At 53.7% G+C, this 19,495-nt stretch overlaps 1 protein-coding gene across 3 annotated transcripts in view; it reads right to left on the bottom strand.

Annotated features, from left to right (window-relative positions):
• GALNT9 (polypeptide N-acetylgalactosaminyltransferase 9) overlaps nt 1–19,495 on the bottom strand; it is a 70,556-nt gene that overhangs the window by 10,732 nt on the left and 40,329 nt on the right. The gene's annotated exons all lie outside the window — the stretch shown is intronic.

Below are 19,495 nucleotides of genomic sequence, written 5' to 3'. Positions count from 1 at the left end.
ATTTCATTTCTCTTGCACGTTCCATGATCTAAACAATGGAGGGATTTTTCCTGACATCCTGACAATTCATTACTATCCCTTTCCTATGGTCCCCGCCCCCACTCAGTGTTTGCTCTGGGCCCAGAGCCTGGCCTGAGAGGGGTTACTTCCCACCAGCAGCTGTCCTCCCCCCCAGCTGGAAGAACCGACCTACAATCTACTTTTAAAAGAGCAGCTTGCGGGACTTCCCTGGTGGCGCAGTGGTTGAAAATCTGCCTGCCAATGCTGGGGACACGGGTTCGATCCCTGGTCTGGGAGGATCCCACATGCCACGGAGCAACTAAGCCCATGTGCCACAACTACTGAGCCTGCGCTCTAGAGCCCATGAGCCACAACTACTGAGTCTGCGATCTAGAGTCTGCACGCCACAACTACTGAAGCCTGTGCGCCTAGAGCCCATGCTCTGCAACAAGAGAAGCCACTGCAATGAGAAGCCTGCGCACCGCAATGAAGAGTAGCCCCCACTCGCTGCAACTAGAGAAGAAAGCCCGTGTGCAGCAATGAAGACCCAATGCAGCCAAAAATAAAATAAATAAAATAAATAAATTTATATTTAAAAAAAGAGCAGCTTGCTATGCAAACAGTGCTTCAAGCACCCCAGACACAGTCTCGGTCTAAAGGAAAAGTCTAAACAAACAGCTGTTTCCTCTGCAAATAAGGCTCCCCAAAGTCCGTAACTGCTAGAACCCTCACTTGTAATAGAAATGTTATCTTGCATCAGGATCTCCTTTCATGCCTGCTTGCTTCCGCACTGCTTCACCTAACAAAACAGCCTTGGGTTGTGTTAGTCTGTTCTATTCTACCCCATCCTATGCGATCCTACCTGTGCCACGGGGCGCCCAGATATTTGGTTCACACAGCTCTGGGTTTGTCCAGGAGCATGTTTCCAGGTGAGATGAACACAAGTTGGTGGGCTGAGTAAAGCAGATTGCCCTCCTCAGTATGGGTGGGCCCCAACCAATCAGTTGAAGGCCTGAACAGAACGAAAAGGCTGAGGGAGGGACAATTCACTCTCTTTGCCTGACGGTCATCGAGCTGGGACACTGGTCTTCTCCTGCCTTCAAACTTGGTCTGGAACCACACCCTCGGCTCTCCTGGGCCTCTAGCTTGCCAACTGCAGGTCTTGGGCTTCTGAGCCTCTGTAACTGTGTGGGCCAATTCCTTATCATCTCTGGAGAACCCAGACTAATGTCCTATCCTATCCTATCCCACTCCACCCCATCCCACTGAAAAAATGCTGGTGCAACCCACCAGGTTGACTTCACCACGAACAACTCAGTCTGATCAACTTGGCCCAAGCGTTCTTCGGTCAGATTCTTACCCCTAAGCCTCTTCTAATTCAGACATTTTGGAGGTACCAGGCATGTGTTAAGCACCTTACTCGCCTCATCTCACTCAACCCACCACGACCCAGGAAGCACGGGTACCACAGGCAATGTTCTCCTCACTGTACAGAAGAAGATACCGAGGGTCAGAGAGGTTAAGCCAGTCACACAAGCTCACGGGACCTGACCAGGCATGACTGATCCCACAGCCTCTTAATGTCAGTGCTGTGCTGCCCACACCTCCCACACACAGACACTGTCTTCTGGAAACTGTTGTCTTTTATAGTTGAAATATAACATCAGTTCACAAACATTTGTCCATGCAGCCACAGTTGAAAGTTGTCATTTCTTTTTTTTTTTTAATAATTTTTATTGAAATATAGTTGATTTACAATGTTGTGGGTTTTTTTTTTTTGGCTGCGTTGGGTCTTTGTTGCTGCGCACGGGCTTTTCTCTAGTTGTGGCGAGTGGGGGCTACTCTTCGTTGTGGTGCGCGGTCTTCTCATTGCCGTGGCTTCTCTTGTTGTGGAGCACGGGCTCTAGGCCCACGGGCCTCAGTAGTTGTGGTGCGCATGCTCAGTAGTTGTGGCTCGCGGGCTTAGTTGCTCCGCGGTGTATGGGATCTTCCCGGACCAGGGATTAAACCCGTGCCCCCTGCATTAGCAGGCGGATTCTTAACCACTGCACCACCAGGGAAGTCTGAAAGTTGTCATTTCTTATCACAGAGAGGATGGGCCTTAATTCACTTCCTATTGCCCCAGTTATTAGACATTTAGATTTTCCTCCTGTAGTTTCTTCACTATTAAAATCAAGGCTGTACTCCACATTAGAAACACTTTCTTGGGCTAAACCGTCACCGTAAGTTGGTAGGCATGGGTACTTTAAGCTAAAGTCTTGCTGACAAGTACAGCTGGGTGTTTCTCAGTCTTGGGCATGGATTTCACTCCGTGGGTCCCTCTGGCCTCTTGTCTAGCCGTCTTCAGCCTAAACGTTCTCCCTTACGCCCAGTTTAAGTGGCGCCGGCTTCATCAAGGCCCACTCCTCCCAGATAGCGACTGCACAGAGTGGCCTTGATGCCTCGGGGCTCCAGCCTGAATTTCCAGAACCCGCTTTGGGGCCCATGAGGAGAGGGGCTTGAGAAGCGGGGCTGGCTTCACGGGAGGCATGGAGGGCAGAGCCTGCTAGAGCTCACAGCAACCAGAGGCCGCCCTCGTTTCCTGGGGCCGCGTAACGAGGGCCACAGACCAGGTGTAAACAACAGACACGTTCTCTCACAGCCCTTGAGGCCCCGCTCCCGCCGAGGCTCCAGGGGAGGGTCCCACCTCCCTCTCCCAGCTTCTGGTGGCCCCAGGTGCCCTTGGCTTGTGGCCCCATCCCTCCCGTCACGCGGCCTCCCCCGCTGTGGGTCTGTGTCTCAGGTTCCCCTCTCCTCTCTCGCGTAAGGACAGCAGCCATCAGATTTAGGGCCCACTCTAATTCCAGGAGGATCTCATCTTGAGACCCCTCACAGCTTCCAGGCAGAGGTCTCTGGGGCTGCCGTTCACCCACCACAGACGCCAAGCCCCCGTCTCGGGGAAGAGGACGGCCCAGCCCTGCCTGCTCCCTCGGTCCCACTCTCTGCCCCCGGAAAGCAGAGGAAGAAGGCAGGAGAATCTCGCAGCGGGTAACGGGCGGCCCCTCCTGACACCACCCACGGCTGGGATAAGAAATCACCTGAGCGCGGGAGGGGAGGCTGCCCGCTCCTCGTGGCTCACTGAGCACGTGGCCAGCGCGCTCTCCCCCGGCCCGGCTCAGGGCCACCCGGGACCGCCGCTTGGCCCCCTGCAGGCTCAGCAGGCAGCACCCACGGCCTCCGCCCGATGGTGAGAACCGCGCATGCTCCGTATCAGAGACGCGGCGGATGTTTACGCCCGGGTCCCGAGCGGCAGACGCGGTCTTGCTTCCACGTGGCTTTGCTTCCACGTGGCTGGAGGTGGGGCCGCAGGGGGAGGGCTGAGGGCGCTGCCCAACTCCCACCACTTCCGCTCACACGCCTCCGTCAAACCGCGGCGCGTGGCCCAGCTGCCCAGGAGGCTGGGAGCGCAGGTGGACACCGGGTGAGCCGGGAACCTTCCAGGAGGCCAAACGCTGAAAGAAGCAGAGGAAGCTCTGCAGACCCGCAGGGCAGGCGCCTGGTCCCCCTGCCCATCCTCTGGGGCCACCGGCACCGCACGTTTCCTGCGGGGCCTCCCTGCCGTGCGTGCCTGCCTGGCCTCCACCCGGGGCCGGGGCTTCTGTCCAGCCGTCCAGCCCCCTGAACCTCCCAGGACTCGCCACCCCTCGCCCCTGCCCGTCTCAGAGCCCACCCCACACCCTGCCCAGGGCCTCTGTGCTGGCTGTTCCCTCTGGCGGGGACGCCCTCCCCGACCTCTGCCTGCCCAGCTGCCTCTCCACCTTCAACTCTGCTCGGATGTCACCTCCTCCGCGACTCCCTCCTTACCACCCATTTACAGCGCAGCCTCTCAAGCCTCACTCCCCGGCCAGCCCTGTCTACCTCTGTGGCTTTCGTGTCCTTCTAACGTGTGACACCGTTTACCTGCTGATTCCATGTTGTCTGTCTGCCTCACTAAAATGTAAGCCTCGGTCAGTGGGGTTTTCCACTGCTGCATTCCCAGCTGACAAAGCTGGACCAGGAAGTAGCGGTGGGATGAAGATAAACCCCAACGAGGCCACGCGGGGGCGGCGGGGGATTAACCTCGTCCTCGTTGCAGATGAAAATAAGAACTGAGGCTCAGAGACGTTAAGAAACACATCCAGGGTCACACAGCTGGTTCGTGGTGGGACAGGGATTCAGAACCCTTGCACGAAGACCCTGAAGTTGCTGCTTCACCCACAGCTGTGAAAGGTGTCACGGGGACGATTCACACGATCTAAGTGTTCCTGTCACACCCACCCTGTGTCTCAACCACTAATTATCTCAATCGACTTCGTTAACTGCCACCCAAACAGAAACATCAAACAGGAGGCAGAGGACCAGGTGTCAGGCCTGCAGGCAGCTGCTTGGAGGGAGGACGAAGGGCACAGGGGTGCAGGGGGGGAGCCCACCCCACCCAGAGGGACCCCCGCCCCTCAGCCGGCAGATCTCCTCAGCTCCTGGAGCCTTGGTGCTGGTTTCTGAGGCTGGGATTCCAGAGCAGCAGCCTTTATACATAAGTCCTTCTCCTTAAAAAGTCCGGAAATAATGGTCCATCAGCAGGAATGCCAGTGAAGGTTTATTTACCCTCCAGCCGCCCTGGTAATGCGAGCCCGACAGGTGCCCCAATAGGAGCCGAGGGGCTGGGACCAGGACCCGGTGATGGGGGGCCGCGTGTGGCCTGGGGATGGCAGAGTGGGCGACAGGGCCTGAGTGCCTTCCCTCGAATCGACGCTCTTAGGACGTCCATCGTGAATCAAGCTGACATTTCTCGTGGTTTCTTCCCCATCTTCTTCCTGCACCACAATGGTCAACACGACATTTCTGGAGAGCCCTGCTACTAAAAAGCCGGTGCTTCCTGAAACCTGAGCGGAGAAGGAAAACGGTCCCGGCCGCTTGGCGGGGGAGGCCACGTGTCTGTGCATCATCTGTATGGAGACGCTTCTCCGGACTCTTGAGTTCATTCCCTTGGCCGCGCAGCCCAGGAGTGTGGCACGCGGCCCCTCGCCGGCCCCGCCTCTCCGTGAGCCTTCCCGTGAGGGCCGATGGACAAGGAGGGGGACTGTCGTGCTGCCAGGGCAGGAGCTCCCCAGTCTGCTCTGCGGTGGCAACTCCTGGTGGAGGTTAAAATCCTCACCCCTGTTGACCACATCAGAACTGATGGTCTGATGGTCGGGTCCCTGGGGCCCGAATCTGCACTCGGGGTGGGGCGTGCTGTCCCGGGGCCTCCTGGGGAGGCGGAAGGAGCAAGCCCCGCGGTTCTGTTTGGATGTAGCTGAACACAGGGGCCTCTGCTGCTGCAACCAGGATTTCTAACTGGGTTCCCCCAGAGAGGCGACGCAGCCTGCGGCTCGACCCTGCAGCGAGACGCGCAGGGCGGCCAGGTGGGTGGGAAAGGACACACACGTGCGTGCGCGCACACCCGCACACTCACGCCCGCCAGTGGGGACAGCTTGCCCTGTGGACGTGCAGCTGTTCTGTGGAGCAGCCCCCTGCCCCGTGGAGGGGACTTCAGGAGGGACATCCAGGAGCCCCACGGGGCCTCTGCTGGAGCCCTAGGGCCCAGCGCGCCGGCCAATGGGACAGAAGGCAGCTCTGCGCTGACACATCTTGGACCCGAAATAAAGAGCTTCGGGCCCAGAGCAGAGACCCAGCCAATCTCAGGTCCGTTGGAGCTGGCGGCCCCAGCAAACAACCGCAGCTGCTTCTCCAGACGCAGCCCTGGTCCCCGAGGGGGATGGAGGAGGAATGGGGGTCGGACGTCTGCTCCCTGCTGCCTCAGCGTTGACCCCGAAGGCCTCAAGGGTCCCAGGGTCGAAGCTGGAGAGAGGCCGGGGCTGCTGCAGCTTCTCAGAGTGGTCTGGGGGCCGGTCAGCAGTGCGGATGGTCAGGCCCGGCCCGCCCTCCCTGATCAGAACTGAGAAGCGCCCCTGGGAGACCTGGCGGGAGGTGCCACGGGGCGGTCGAGCTCCTGTTTATGTATCCAATCCCACCACAGGTGGGCGCTGACTGGTCAAACAGTGCCGGATAACAGATAAACCACCAGGCTGCGGGAATTCCCTGGCGGTCCAGTGGTTAGGGTTCAGCACTTTCGCTGCCATGGCCCAGGGTTCAATCCCTGGTTGGGGAACTAAGATCCCGTAAACCACGCAGCGTGGCCAAAATACCCCGAAAAACAAAACAAACAAACAAAACCAAACCACTGGGCTGGTCCACCAGCCTGGAAATGCAGGCAGCCTGAGCTTTGAGCCCCTCCCCAAACGTCTGTCCATCCTCTCTGTACTTTCAGAAAACCCGGGGAGCACCGCTGGTGTGGCCCAGCCTGATTCACGTGGCCACTGCCAGGCTGGGTCAGGGCTGGGGACACCACATCCTTCAGCATTATTCAGGAGAAGGATCACCCCGAAGGGCATTGGAAAAGAGGGCATTGATTCATGTGCCCAAATGCAAACGTCCATGACCTATAATGCTGGCTCATTAGGAGACAGCTGGCCTGGGCTTGCACAGACTCGAGACAGGCCAGAGGGGAGCTATGCAGAGGGGAAAGGAGGGCTGGCCTGTGTAGTAACTGTGTCTTTTTTTTTTTTTTGGTTGCTCCAAGCAGCCCGTGGGATCTTAGTTCCCCGACCAGGGATCAAACCTGGGCCCTCGGCAGTGAAAGCTCGGAGTCCTAACCACTGGACTGCCAGGGAATTCCCTTAACTGTGTCTTTTAAATTTCTTTATTCTGATACTTTGACGTCTGGGGCCTCGCTGACCCGGAGGGACGGCCTCTCCCCGGTTCCCGATTCCAGGAGGCTGTAAACCACTCACCTGAGCGCCCCTGTCACGTGTAACCCAGCCGGCCCGAGCCCCACCCCGACCCCCCTCTGTGGGCTCTCACACCCAGGGCAGGGCCAGCCCCGCGCCCCAGCGCCCCGGGAATGGCTCAGCCAGCCACTGCTGGGCTCCCCTGAGACATCTTCCCCTGGGAACCCCAGTAAAGGCTCTGACCCCGGTGCACCCCCCCGCACCCCGCCTCCGGACCTCCCCGTGGCCCCTCCTCCTGGGAGCCTCCCGTCAGTGGGCGTGGTCTCCTGATCTGCTGGCCGCTCCATACCTGAGTAATAATAAAACAGCTGGCCAGGGCTGGTGGCTACCTGGGGGCTGGGACAGCAGGTGACAGCGGGGCCTTAGACCCCAGTTCTCTCTCAGCTTTCATCTCACAGAGCAGGGCGCGCCTGGTCACTCCACAGAGGCCCGTCCCCGTTATTATTCTCCAGCTGCCCTGGAGGAAGATTCTGGCTGCTGCGCAAACTCAGAGTGTGCTGCTGGGAGAGCTGAGAGCTGCTGGCTCCCGCGTGCGGGCCTGGGAGAAACTTCTGCTGGTGTTGGTGGGCTTGCCAGCGTCCTCGTGACTGCTCTCTGGTCCAGCCTGTTTGAGGCCACTTGGAGGGAATGATGCACAAACTCTGGCTCTCGGGGTTGCACACCCCAGTCAGGCGCCGTGGGCCCCGCCCGGGCCACTTTGGCAGAACAGAAGCTGTCGGTTTCACAGGCGACCTGCTCGGCACCCTCAAGTCTTTCTCACGTGATTTGCAGGTGACACAGGGAGGCTCTCACTACCGCAAACCATCCCTGGCACGCATCCTGAGCTGCGGCTGTATCAGCCCTGCCCGTGTGCGCACAGATGCCTGGTGGCGGCCGAGTCACGGCTGTTCCGCGGACTCTGCTGTGCGTCCAGGCGGGAAGGGCTCTCCGGGCGCGGCCCTCGGCTCCCGGTGACGCTGTTTCTTGGCAGCTGCCCCGGCTGACGCGTGGACAGGCTCACCCACGCAGACGGCCTCTCCCGTCGTCCGGGGAGCTCGCTTTGCGATATCAGGATAGGCTGATCGCTCCAATCAGCACCCGGATTTCACTGGATCCGCACAGGAGTTCACGCCTGGCTTCCGTCTCAGCGCACTGCAGGCAGCGGGGCACAGGCCGGGCGGCTCCACGCAGCCACTGGGGACCCGGCACCTTCGCGGCGGCTCCGTGCTCTCCCAGCGGCTGTTGGATGGAGAAGGAGCGCGGCGCCGGCGCGGAGGACGACGTGGGAGGACGTCCCGGCTCAGGCCTGGGGGTGGAGCCGCCGCCCCCTCCCCGCATTGCCCCATCCGGGAGCGGGGGGGCGGGGGTGGGAGGCCACACCTAATGGGGCGGGGCGGTGCTGGACTCCAGGAAAGGGAGGCTTGCAATCACGCAGGGAGCTTTGCTGCAGGGGGAGGGGAGGGGGAGGGGAGGGGGAGGGGAGGGGGAGGGGTGGGGGGGGGAGGGGGAGGGGAGGGGGGAGGGGAGAGAAGCAAAATGGAGGGGGGCGATCCAGCCTGCGTGGGAGACCCCGTGGAAGAGAAGGAGCACGTGCTGAGTGAAGGCTGGAGAAGCAAATGAGAGGTCCAGAACGGCCCACCTCCATTCATCCCTTCTAAGGGGCTTCTGTGCCAGAGCTGGGGAGGGGCTGGTGTTTCCGAGGCTTCTGCCAGGGGGGCTTATCCGCGTGAGTCAATTCCTTAGTTCCGAACAAGAGGCACCGCAGCAGTATAACAGGCGGAGTGGGGAAGCCGGAGGTGGGGTGTGGGAGCCCAGCCTGGCGTCTCCTCGCTGCGCCGCCCTGCAGCCCTGAAGGGCATTTTCTAAGGCAGGAGGAGGGCTCGTGGCAGATGCCGGTGGGTCCCCAGGCCTGCAGCACCCATTCCCGGCTTCCCCTCGCTGTGTCCCTGGCCTGCCCTGGGCATCTTCCTCCTGAGATCCGTGTGCCCTCATCACCCCTCTGGGAAGGGGCTCCACAGTCGGTGGGGCACGTGGTTTCTCTTCGGGCCGGTGAGCAGGGGACTCATTGGCCAGGCCAGAGGGAGCCTCAGGGGCCGAAGCTGGTGTCTTTACTGAGTGTTATTCTGCGTTTAAAGCTGGCTTTGTCCAGGCGGTGCATTATGAGGAACATCTTCTTGAGTCTCTGGGCTTGTCGTCCTTGGGCTAGCCTGCGTTTGTAAATGGTGAGGACAACTCGGGGATAATTTAGTTCTTAACTCCTAGGTTTACATGTGATGAACACACACGTTTCCTTCTGGGTGTTGGGATCCACTGAACATGATAGAAGCTGGTTTTCACCTTGAAAATACTGACGATGAGACTTTGCCTGTCAAGCTATGGCCAACATCTACTCAGGTTGGCCTCTCTCTTTTTTACCTTTGTAGTAATCCACGGATCCAAAACTGATCAAACTGTCCATCCATCCTCCCATTCACTCATTGATAAACCCATTCATCCACCCATCTACTCGTCCATCCATCCATCCACCACCTTTCCACCATCCACCAATCTATCCATCCACTCATCTATCCATCCATCCACCATCCATCTATCTACCCATCCATCCATCCATCCATCCACCATCCATCCATCCACTCTTCCATCCACCCATCCACCCATCCATCCATCCATCCATCCACCCATCCACCCATCCATCCATCCTTCCATCCATCCACCCACCCATTCATCTGCATTAGTGCATACAATCAACATGACTCTAGGCAATGTGCAAAGCTGTATTAAGATCAGGAAATCAAATTGAGAGGTGAAGCAAGCTCAGTGTTCCTAGCCCAGGCCTCTAGGAAAAAGGTTGGATGCACCAGTGGTCCAGCCTGAGGCTGAGAGGAACCCAGGCATCCTGCCTCACACCTGGCACATACCCAAGAAGTACCAGCCATCATTTTCCTTTTGGCAGTACAGAGTTTCCACCTTTAACAAAAAAACAGGGCTTTATATTCACTCTGAAGAAAACCATGTGCCTCATTTTTAGAGATTTCACATCTGAACCTAATTTTTAAAAAAGATTTACAATCTGCCCAATTGCCCCCCACCCCAGCCCAGGTCCAATTTCAGGAAATAATTCCTGCCAAGGCTGATGCCTCCCTCTTGTCACACAGACTCCTGGCTCTGCAGGAATGATTCATCTCCAGGGGCAGAATTTGACTGGATTTAGCTTTGGAAAAGCAAGTCCCATCTCCCAGGGCTCGGTTGGGCTCAATTCATAAATTTTTGACAAGAAAACATCTCTTCCTGGACTATCTGAGGCTATATATATATATATATATATATATATACACACATATGCTATAAAAACTGCTGTTTCAGTGTTCTGCTCTTATGCCAGACACACAGAAACTTTCAAGCTGAGCTTTCATTCCAGGTTCCTCCCACTTGCTTCACTGAATGCTTTGAACTTCTCAAACAAAAGAAAAGAAAAAACCAGTTTCCTTCCTTCTAAACAAGTGGTGCTCAAAGTGTGGTCCTTGGGGAATTCCCTGGCGGTCCAGTGGTTAGGACTTGGCGCTCTCACTGCCAGGGGTCCAGGTTCAATCCCTGGTTGGGGAAGGCGGCCAAAAAAAAAAAAAAGTGTGGTTCTCGGACCACAAACATCAGCATCCCCCAACCCTCCTTAGAAATGCAGATTCTCAGGCTGCACTCCGGCTGCATTCCTACTGAATCAGAAACTCTGGGAATGTTTTAATAAGCCCTTTGGGGGGGAGGTTCTGATGTTTGCTGCAATTTGAGAACAGCTGTGCTAAATGCTGAGGCTTCTTATCCCTCCCCCCACCTTCTCATTAGTACTTTGAGCCATTGGCATAATCGTCTATTTCAGAAGCTCTGTCCCTTGAACACTACTTGAGGGTGGGACCACATCTTCTTGAGTTTTCTGTCCTCAAACAGAAGTGAGGCTATACTTTTTAGGTCATGATTCCCATGGAACCAAGCCCACTGTAGCTGGATGAAATGACAAAGAAGACATCTAGCTAATATTATGGATGTGAAAATCTCCCCTATCTGCCCCAAACATATAGAAATGATAGATAAAATGATTTTAAAAGTTAAAAATATATACTAGAAAACAAGATGAAATTCCGCTCAGCTCAGAAAGAGCAGAAATGCGCTGGTGTAAGTGAGACTGAAGCTCTAAGGCACATGCATCTCACCCTTACGAGGGGACGGGGGCTGAATGCGTAGCCAGGATCCTTGTGTGAAGCCTGGGGCTGAGACTAGGCTCCCTGATTACGAGCAGGAGGTGAAACCAGCTCTGACTGATCCCTGGGGTTCAGCCAGAAATAATCTACCGAGAGAGGAAGCAGACACGTACACAGCACCTGGAATCAGGCTGGTTCTCTGAATGAGAAATGAAACTGGAGATCTCAGGGTGAAAACTATCGCTAATCAACTATGGTTCAATAAAAAGAAAAAAAGGAAAAAAAAAAACCTAAGCCACTAAATTCTCGGCCATGGATCTGGGGACAAGATAACCTGAAACTTCCTCCCAGGAATGAGTGAGTGTGCTGTGAAGATACAGCTCCCATGAAACATGAGCTCTCAAAAAAATTACAAAGCACACAAGGAAACCTGATTCCAGGAGAGTCACCAACAAATCCAAAGATGGGTGAATTTAAACCCAAGGAAGGAGAGAGAGAAAAAGTGGCTAAAAAGGTCTTAAGCAGACTATTAAGATTTTTCAAAGAGATGAAGGAATGAGGGAAAAGCACTCATCAACATAGAACAGGAGGTTATGAATCAAAACAGGCAGTTACAAAAAAGAACAAGCAGATATGAAAAATACCACGGGAAGATCTCATAAATATAAGATGTATTCATTAAAATTAAAAGGCAAAGCTAAATAGGTGGCTTAAATAGTCATCTGGACCAGGACTCAAGAAGAATACAAGGCAAAGGGTCATAGAACACGAGGGATTCAGGGCCCAGGACTATCTTCCCATCCATTCCTGTGTGACACTCTGTAAACTCAACTGATGTACAGGTGGACAGAATCTGATAAAATGTTTCTAAGTTCATACAAAAGAGGAAAAGCAAGAGAGCAGCCAGGAAGATTCTAAAATAACAATGAGGAAGCATTCAGTTGCTAGACATTAGCATATTTTATAAAGCAGGAGATAATGGCTAAAAGTAGAAAGTTCAAAATAGACACAAGCATATCTAGAAGCACTTAGAATATGATAAAGGTTGCCTTTCTCATCAGTGGGAAAGGATGGAATGTTTAGTGGATGGTGTGCAAAGAGATAGTCCATCTTTTAAAACAGTATAAAGAAAGATCACAACCTTACTTATATAAAGAACATATTCCAAATGGATTAAAGATTTTAATGTAAAAAAAGAACTATAAAGTGTCAGAAGGAAATGTGGTCAAATAGTCTTTCAAATAGGCCTAAGAAGGACAGCAAATGCACAAGCCATTTAATAAAAAAGTAGGTACTTACATTAAAAAATTCTCTCTATAAAAAGTCAACATCATAAAATTAAGAACAAGGAAAGCACTTGTGTCACACAATAAAGAGTTAATATCCCTAATGTATGAAGTGCTCTTAAAATCTACTAGAAAATGAGGGACGTCACGAGAAAAAAATGAGCAAAGAAAGAAAAATATATGGTCAACGAATGTACAAAAATATTAACCTCATTAGTAATTGAAGAAAAGCAAGTTTAACAACAAGACATTCCCTGTGTGTCTGTCATATATGAAAGAAGGAAGATTATATTTAATCAGATCACATGTGTTATATGCCGGGGAAACTGCCTCCTCATGTACTATTTGAGAGAACACACATCACACACACACACACACACACACACACCTCATACACAGACACACATCACATACTCAGACGCACACACACCACACAGACATATAGACACACAGACACACATACCACACACCACACACCAAGCACACACACACACCCCGCATACCACATACACATGACACACACACCACACACACCACATACACAGACACACACCACACACAGACTTTTGTGGGGGGCAAGGAGGAGGATTTGGCAAATTGCATCAAAAGCCATAAAATTATGTGTTTCAGCTGATCTAGCAATTCCATTTCTGAGGAAATGCTGAGACGTGAAGGAAGATCCAGACGTGAGAACACGATTTCAGGGCTGTGCCGTGTGGAGGCGCTGCCCCATTATAGACAGAGACCCACCGTCGAGTAACTGTTGGGGTCATGGCTTTCAAGAAATGTACACATATATAAAACATAAGCAAAAATGTGGCGCACATTATGTGTACGTGTACACGTGCACCTGGAGAGAATGTTTAGACACACGCAAGGCACCTCTGAGAGGATGTCCACCCTGGCAACGACAGAGACAGAATCCTGGGTGACTTGATTTTGTTCCTGTTAGCTGACCTTGTGTTTTTGTAATAAAAGTCGCTCTTATAAAGGGAAGAAAAATAGTATTCCAGAAATCCCTGCACAAACACTGAGTACCATCACATGCTGGTTACGTTTCATTTCATCCCCAGCCGGCCCCAGGAGTTATGTCCTACACGCCCCTTGGGGACAGAAGTGGGAACTGAGGCTCAGAGAGGAGGTGCCCAGGTGGCTGAGGGGCAGGGCCACCTCCAAATGCGAGTCTCACGGGGACACCTGAAGACCCCGTGTAGCCACGGGGCTTTTCCACAGGACACTCAAGTGGACTGAGACGTTCCCTCCCCCGCGTTGCACCTGCTTCCGCTGTCTGGAGGCCTGGGTCATCTGTTTGGGGGAGCGGAGGCTGGCTGGGCAGGTGAGGGGTCCCCCTGCGGGCTACTGGGGAGAGGACGCGCGTCCTCACCTTATCAGGCAAACAGACCCACTTGTGACTAGAACGAGCCCTTCCTGAAGCAGAACCAGAATGGGACTTCACAGCCCACTCCCCACCGCCACCAAGAAAGGTCCAGGACCAGCCTGGGGGACACCCACAGCCCCTCTGGTGTGGACCATGGAGCAGCGTGGATTCCTCCACGAGTAACGAGGCCACGTCCCTGCTCTGGCAGGACAGGAGCCTGTGACCATCCACTCCTGGGGAATAGGGAGAACCTGCCACCCGGCCCCAGATGTCTAGCGCTAAGGCAGCCCCTCAAAGGGTCGGGAGTTGAAGGCGCAGTAACTGCCCTCCGTGCTGAGAGGTTTGCCTGTAACACCCTGGGAAGGCAGCGAGTCGGAACATTTTAAAATAGAGAAGCAAACGATTTCCAATTTCTGTGTGGCAGAGCTTGCCTAACCAGGCGCGTGCCTCTTGATTCTGTCTTGACCTTTATTAAACCTAATGGACGCGATGGATTCATTTCCCCCTAATTGGCTCTAGGACTTTCCTCATTACGGGACAAGCAGTTGGCATTTCGACAATTACAGAAATGTAAATTAGCCCCGAGACCACAGAATTACTCCTCTAATTGGACTGAATCTATCAGAAGGGCTGCGTGGCCATCTGTGCTAACGATGGATCGGATTCAGCGGTGGCTTCGAGGGCCATCTGAGCAGAAGCAGGGGTTCCAGGAAGGCGGGGGAGGAGCACGCGGACCAGCGCCACCCATGGGCTCTGCCAGGAGGGCTATGCTCCTGCCACAGGGCCTTTGCACTTGCTATTCCCTCGCCGGAAACACTTCCCCATAGCCACACAGCTTGCTTCCTCTCCTTCACGTCTGCTCAGATGTCACATCTCTGTATTCCCTTCCCTGATTATCCCTTTTAAAATGACAACCTCCCCCATCCTGGACATTGCTACCCTGGGGATGAGGGGACGTGTGACTGCTCTGTACCCTGCTGAATCCCCAGCACCTAGGATGGTGGTCGGCACTCGGACACTCGTATTCATCAACAAGACACTGTTCAGCAAATGAACAGCTTGCTTCCCTTTGATGCCCCCCCACCAACCCAGCACTTAGCACAGCACAGAGGCCCCCTCTTTCCCAAATGATTCATCTATTTATTCTGTAAGTAAACCTGAATGTCGACAGCCAGTCGCATGCAGCAGTGAAGGAGACCCAGCCCTGGGCACAAGGACTCACTCACATCCCAACTGGTGACGGAGGGGGGAGACAGGCAGTAAAAAGTAAGCAAACCAGTGAGACAGTGATGGATAGAGCCACGTCGTGTGAGGAGACACAGCCAGGCTTTGGTGGGCTGTGGCTGGGCAGGGCCAAGACCAAGGGTCAGGAAGCAGCCAGGCCGGGCAGGGCTCCTGGGCTGAGCGGGATGGAGCTCGGTTTGGACAAGGGAGGCCGAAGGTCAGGGGCTGGTGCGGGTGGGCGAGAGGGTGGGCACCGGGACACATGGTCAGCAGGATGGTGAGGGTCCTGCACACCATGGGAGGGAGTTTGGGATTAATTCTCAGGGAGGGGAAGCCCTAATGAGGTTGAAATAGCCCTCTCTTAGCTTTTACGTAGAGTGGATGAGAAGGGAGAAGGGTGCAGGCCGGAGATGAGCTGAACTCCAGGTGGGATTGACACCGACCTGGGTTTTTTAATCAGTAGACATTGGTAAGAGGCCAGGTGAGAAATTCAGGCAAGGCTAGGCTTTACCAGGGTTGTGCTGAAGCACCAGGGAGTGAGAACTAGTAACAGGTGCCCTTGCTAGCTCCCGGGGAAGGGGGACTGGCCCCTTAAATGGGGAGCAGGCAGGGGTGGGTCCAGGGGTCAGGCCGGAGGGGTGCCTTAGGTGGCCTGCCCACCCACTCAGTGATGCTGTGTGCAGGGATCGTGGGCAGGACCCGGTTTTGCTCCCTGCAGCTCAGAAATGGCAGTTGGCTTGTGGCCTTTTTGTACCTTATTGTTCAAAATTTGCCCCAACTGAGCATGCGTGCAGTTATTTTTAGTCCCTTATAGTTTCTTCGTTTTCTGTTGTCCAGCTGCAAGCACTCCAGTAAAGGATCCCAGGTCCCAGCCTGTCTCAAAACCACACTTTTGGGACTTCCCTGGTGGTGCAGTGGTTAGGAATCCGCCTTCCAATGCAGGGGACACGGGTTCGATCCCTGGTCTGGGAAGATCCCACATGCCACGGAGCAACTAAGCCCATGTGCCACAACTACTGAGCCTGCGCTCTAGAGCCCACGAACCACATCTACTGAGCCCGTGTGCTGCAACTACTGAAGCCCATGCGCCTAGAGCCCGTGCTCTGCAACAAGAGAGCAATGAGAAGCCCAGGCACCGCAACGAAGAGTAGCCCCCGCTCGCCGCAACTAGAGAAAGCCCACGTGCAGCAACGAAGACCCAATGCAGCCCAAAATAAATAAATTAAATAAATAAAATTTTTAAAAAGAGTCAATATAACTTATAAAAAAAAACAAAAACAGAAAGTACCAACAAACAAAAGTCCAGGACCAGATGGCTTCACAGGCAAATTCTATCAAACACTTAAAGAGCTAACGCCTATTCTTCTGAAGCTGTTCCAAAAAATTGCAGAGGAAGGAAAACCCCCAAACTCATTCTACGAGGCCACCATCACCCTGATACCAAAACCAGACAAAGATACCACAAAAAAGAAAATTACAGGCCAGTATCACTGATGAACATAGACGCAAAAATACTCAACAAAATACTAGCAATTCGAATTCAACAACACATTAAAAGGATCATACATCATGATCAAGTGGGATTTATCCCAGGGATGCAAGGTTTCTTCAATATACGCAAAGCAACCAATGTGATACACCATATTAACAAATTGAAGAATAAATACCATATGATCATCTCAATAGATGCAGAAAAAACTTTTGACAAAATTCAACACCCATTAATGACAAAAACTCTCCAGAAACTGGGCATAGAGGGAACCTACCTCAACATAATAAAGTCCATATACGACAAACCCACAGCCAACATCATACTCAACAGTGAAAAGCAAAAAGCATTTTCTCTAAGATTAGGAACAAGACAAAGATGTCCACTCTGGCCACTTTTATTTAACATAGTTTTGGAAGTCCTAGCCATGGCAATCAGAGAAGAAAAAGGAAAAAAAAAGGAATCCAGATTGGAAAAGAAGACGTTAAACTGTCACTGTTTGTAGATGACATGATACTATACGTAGAAAATCCTAAAGATGCTACCAGAGCTCATCAATGAATTTGGTAAAGTTGCAGGTTACAAAATTAATACACAGAAATCTGTTGCATTTCTATACGCTAACGACGGAAGCTCAGAAAGAGAAATTCAAGAAACAATCCCATTTACCATCGCATCCACCCTCAGGGTGGATTCGCGGTCCAGCCTCCTTCCTGGGCTTTGGGCCCGCGTTCCATTCACTTCGTGTCCCTCTTCGTGTCCTGTGCGTGGAGCCCTTCTACCCAGGCCCCCTTCTCCAGGGACAGGAGGCTTTTCTGGGAGGACACTGCCCGGGGCTGCGAGGCGCCCCCGACCAGAACAGAAACTGCTCCGGTCATTTCAAACAGGGGATGCAACACAGGACTGGTCACCGGTAGGGTGGGCGGTGAGGAAGGCAGGGCTCAGGCAGCCAGCGACCAGCAAGAGCCGGGCTGTGAGGGGCACGGGGTGCTCAGCACCCAGGCCTCTCCCTGGAAGCTGCCGGAAGCACCTAGGGACCGTCAGGGCAGGAGCTGGAGCCCCAGGCATGGGGGAGGGACGCCCAGCCCGGCCCCGCCAGAGCATCTCCAGGAGCTGGACGTGCAGCCTGCAGGGGACCCTGCGCCCCCCAGCGGTGGTGTATGGAACTGCTCCAGTGCCATGGGTCAGGGACGGCCACGGGGACACATTGCTGCAGGCCGTTAAACAGCTGTTCCACTGAGAACGACATTTAGGAAAGGTGCCTTGAAATGAATCTTGTCCCTGCTCTAAACGGGGGCGGGGCACACCTGCCCGCTCTGATCCCCCCACGGCCCGGGCCTGCTGCCTCGCGCCTCTGCACCCTGCTGTGGCCCACGGGCTGCTGGGCTTGTAAGGAGACCCTGCCCTAAACTCAGGGACTGAGCCAGAGCCCCCAGCCCGGGTGACAGACAGTGGAGCTGCTGCCCTCGGGCCCTCGGGTCTCCTGCCACTGGCTGTTAACAGCAGAGGGCAGCCTGCAGACCACAGGGCAGGCATCACTCCGGCCTCCCGCTGGCCTTCGCCACCCCCAGGCCTCTGCAAGAACAGCCTGCTGCCCCTGGATGGTGGGCCTGCCTTTACCCGACGCCAGAGGTGAGGTCCTGGGGTTCTTGATCCCGGCTGCCGGGCTCGCCCGTGGAGGTCCCACCTCCCTTTCATGTCTCTGTCTGATTTTTTCTCTCTTCTTTCTTGCTATTTATAATTTACCTTATCTTGCTGGGATTTTTCTGTTTCCTGGCAAGCTGTCTTAAATCAGGTCAACAATAAAAGTTTATAAAAATAGAGTTGCCATATGATCCAGCAATCCCACTCCTGGGCATATTTCCGGACCAAACTCTAATGCAAAAAGATACATGCACCCCCATGTTCATAGCAGCACTATTCACAAGAGCCAAGACATGTAAAAAACCTAAATGTCCATCGACAGATGAATGGATAAAGGAGATGTGGTACATATATACAATGGAATATTACTCAGCCATAAAAAAGAATGAAATAATGCCATTTGCAGCAACATGGATGCAACTAGAGATTATCATACTAAGTGAAGTAAGTCAGACAAAGACAGATACCATACGATATCAATTACATGTGGAGCCTAAAACACGACACAGATGAACCTATCTATGAAAGAGAATGGACTTGTGGTTGCCAAGGGGGAAAGGGGTGGAGGAGGGATGGAGTGGGAGTTTGGGGTTAGTAGATATAAACTATTACATATAGAATGGATAAACAACATGTCCTACTGTATAGCACAGGGAACTATATTCAGTATCCTGGGATAAACCATAATGGAAAAGAATAGAAAAAAGAATGTATATATATCTATAACTGAAAAAAATGAAAGTTTAAAAATATATATACATATATACGCCCATCTGTACACTTAATGTACATAAGTATGTGTGATTCTGTATATGCATGTCTATCTCTATCATCTGTATGGATTCCACATGCCTGTCTATCCATATCTACATCCAGATCTACAGCAATATCTATATCTACGCCTCTGTAGCTACATCCATACCCATTTCCACACCTAATCCATATCTACACCTACACCTGCATCACCCCAGTCAGCAAACGGCCCCTGATGTCCCACAGGCAACGCCAACCCCAGACCCCTCCCCGACAGCTAAGGGGACCCTGCCCAGCGCAGAGCCCAGAGCCCCCTTTACAAAGCGGAGACCCAGGCCCAGGGGCGTTGGGGACCCACCTGTGGTCAAAGAACCAGGGCCAGACAGAGCCTGCTGCCAGGCCTCCTTTTGCTGGACGCCCCTTCTTCAACACCTCGGAGGGTTTCTGTCTCCCTGCTAACATAACGCCTGGCCTCCCAATCCCTTGTCACTGTGACCACCGGCTAGAACTCATCCAGGTGAGTATCACCCTGGCCCTTCCTCGCGGTCTAATGGCCAAACCCGCAGCCACCGTGTGTGCACAGAGCTCAGGGCTCCCAGCTACAGCTGGGCGCGAGGGAACTTCCACACCTGGACCCCTCCCTGCCTCACCAGCTGGGACCGGGGGCTTTCCCCAGCTCTGCTCTCCCGCTGCGCCGGTCAGCACCC

This window comes from Balaenoptera ricei, chromosome 14 (assembly GCF_028023285.1).
Source record: "Balaenoptera ricei isolate mBalRic1 chromosome 14, mBalRic1.hap2, whole genome shotgun sequence".
In the NCBI taxonomy this organism is placed as follows: Eukaryota; Metazoa; Chordata; class Mammalia; order Artiodactyla; family Balaenopteridae; genus Balaenoptera; species Balaenoptera ricei.
This window is presented reverse-complemented; position numbering and strand designations above follow the sequence as displayed.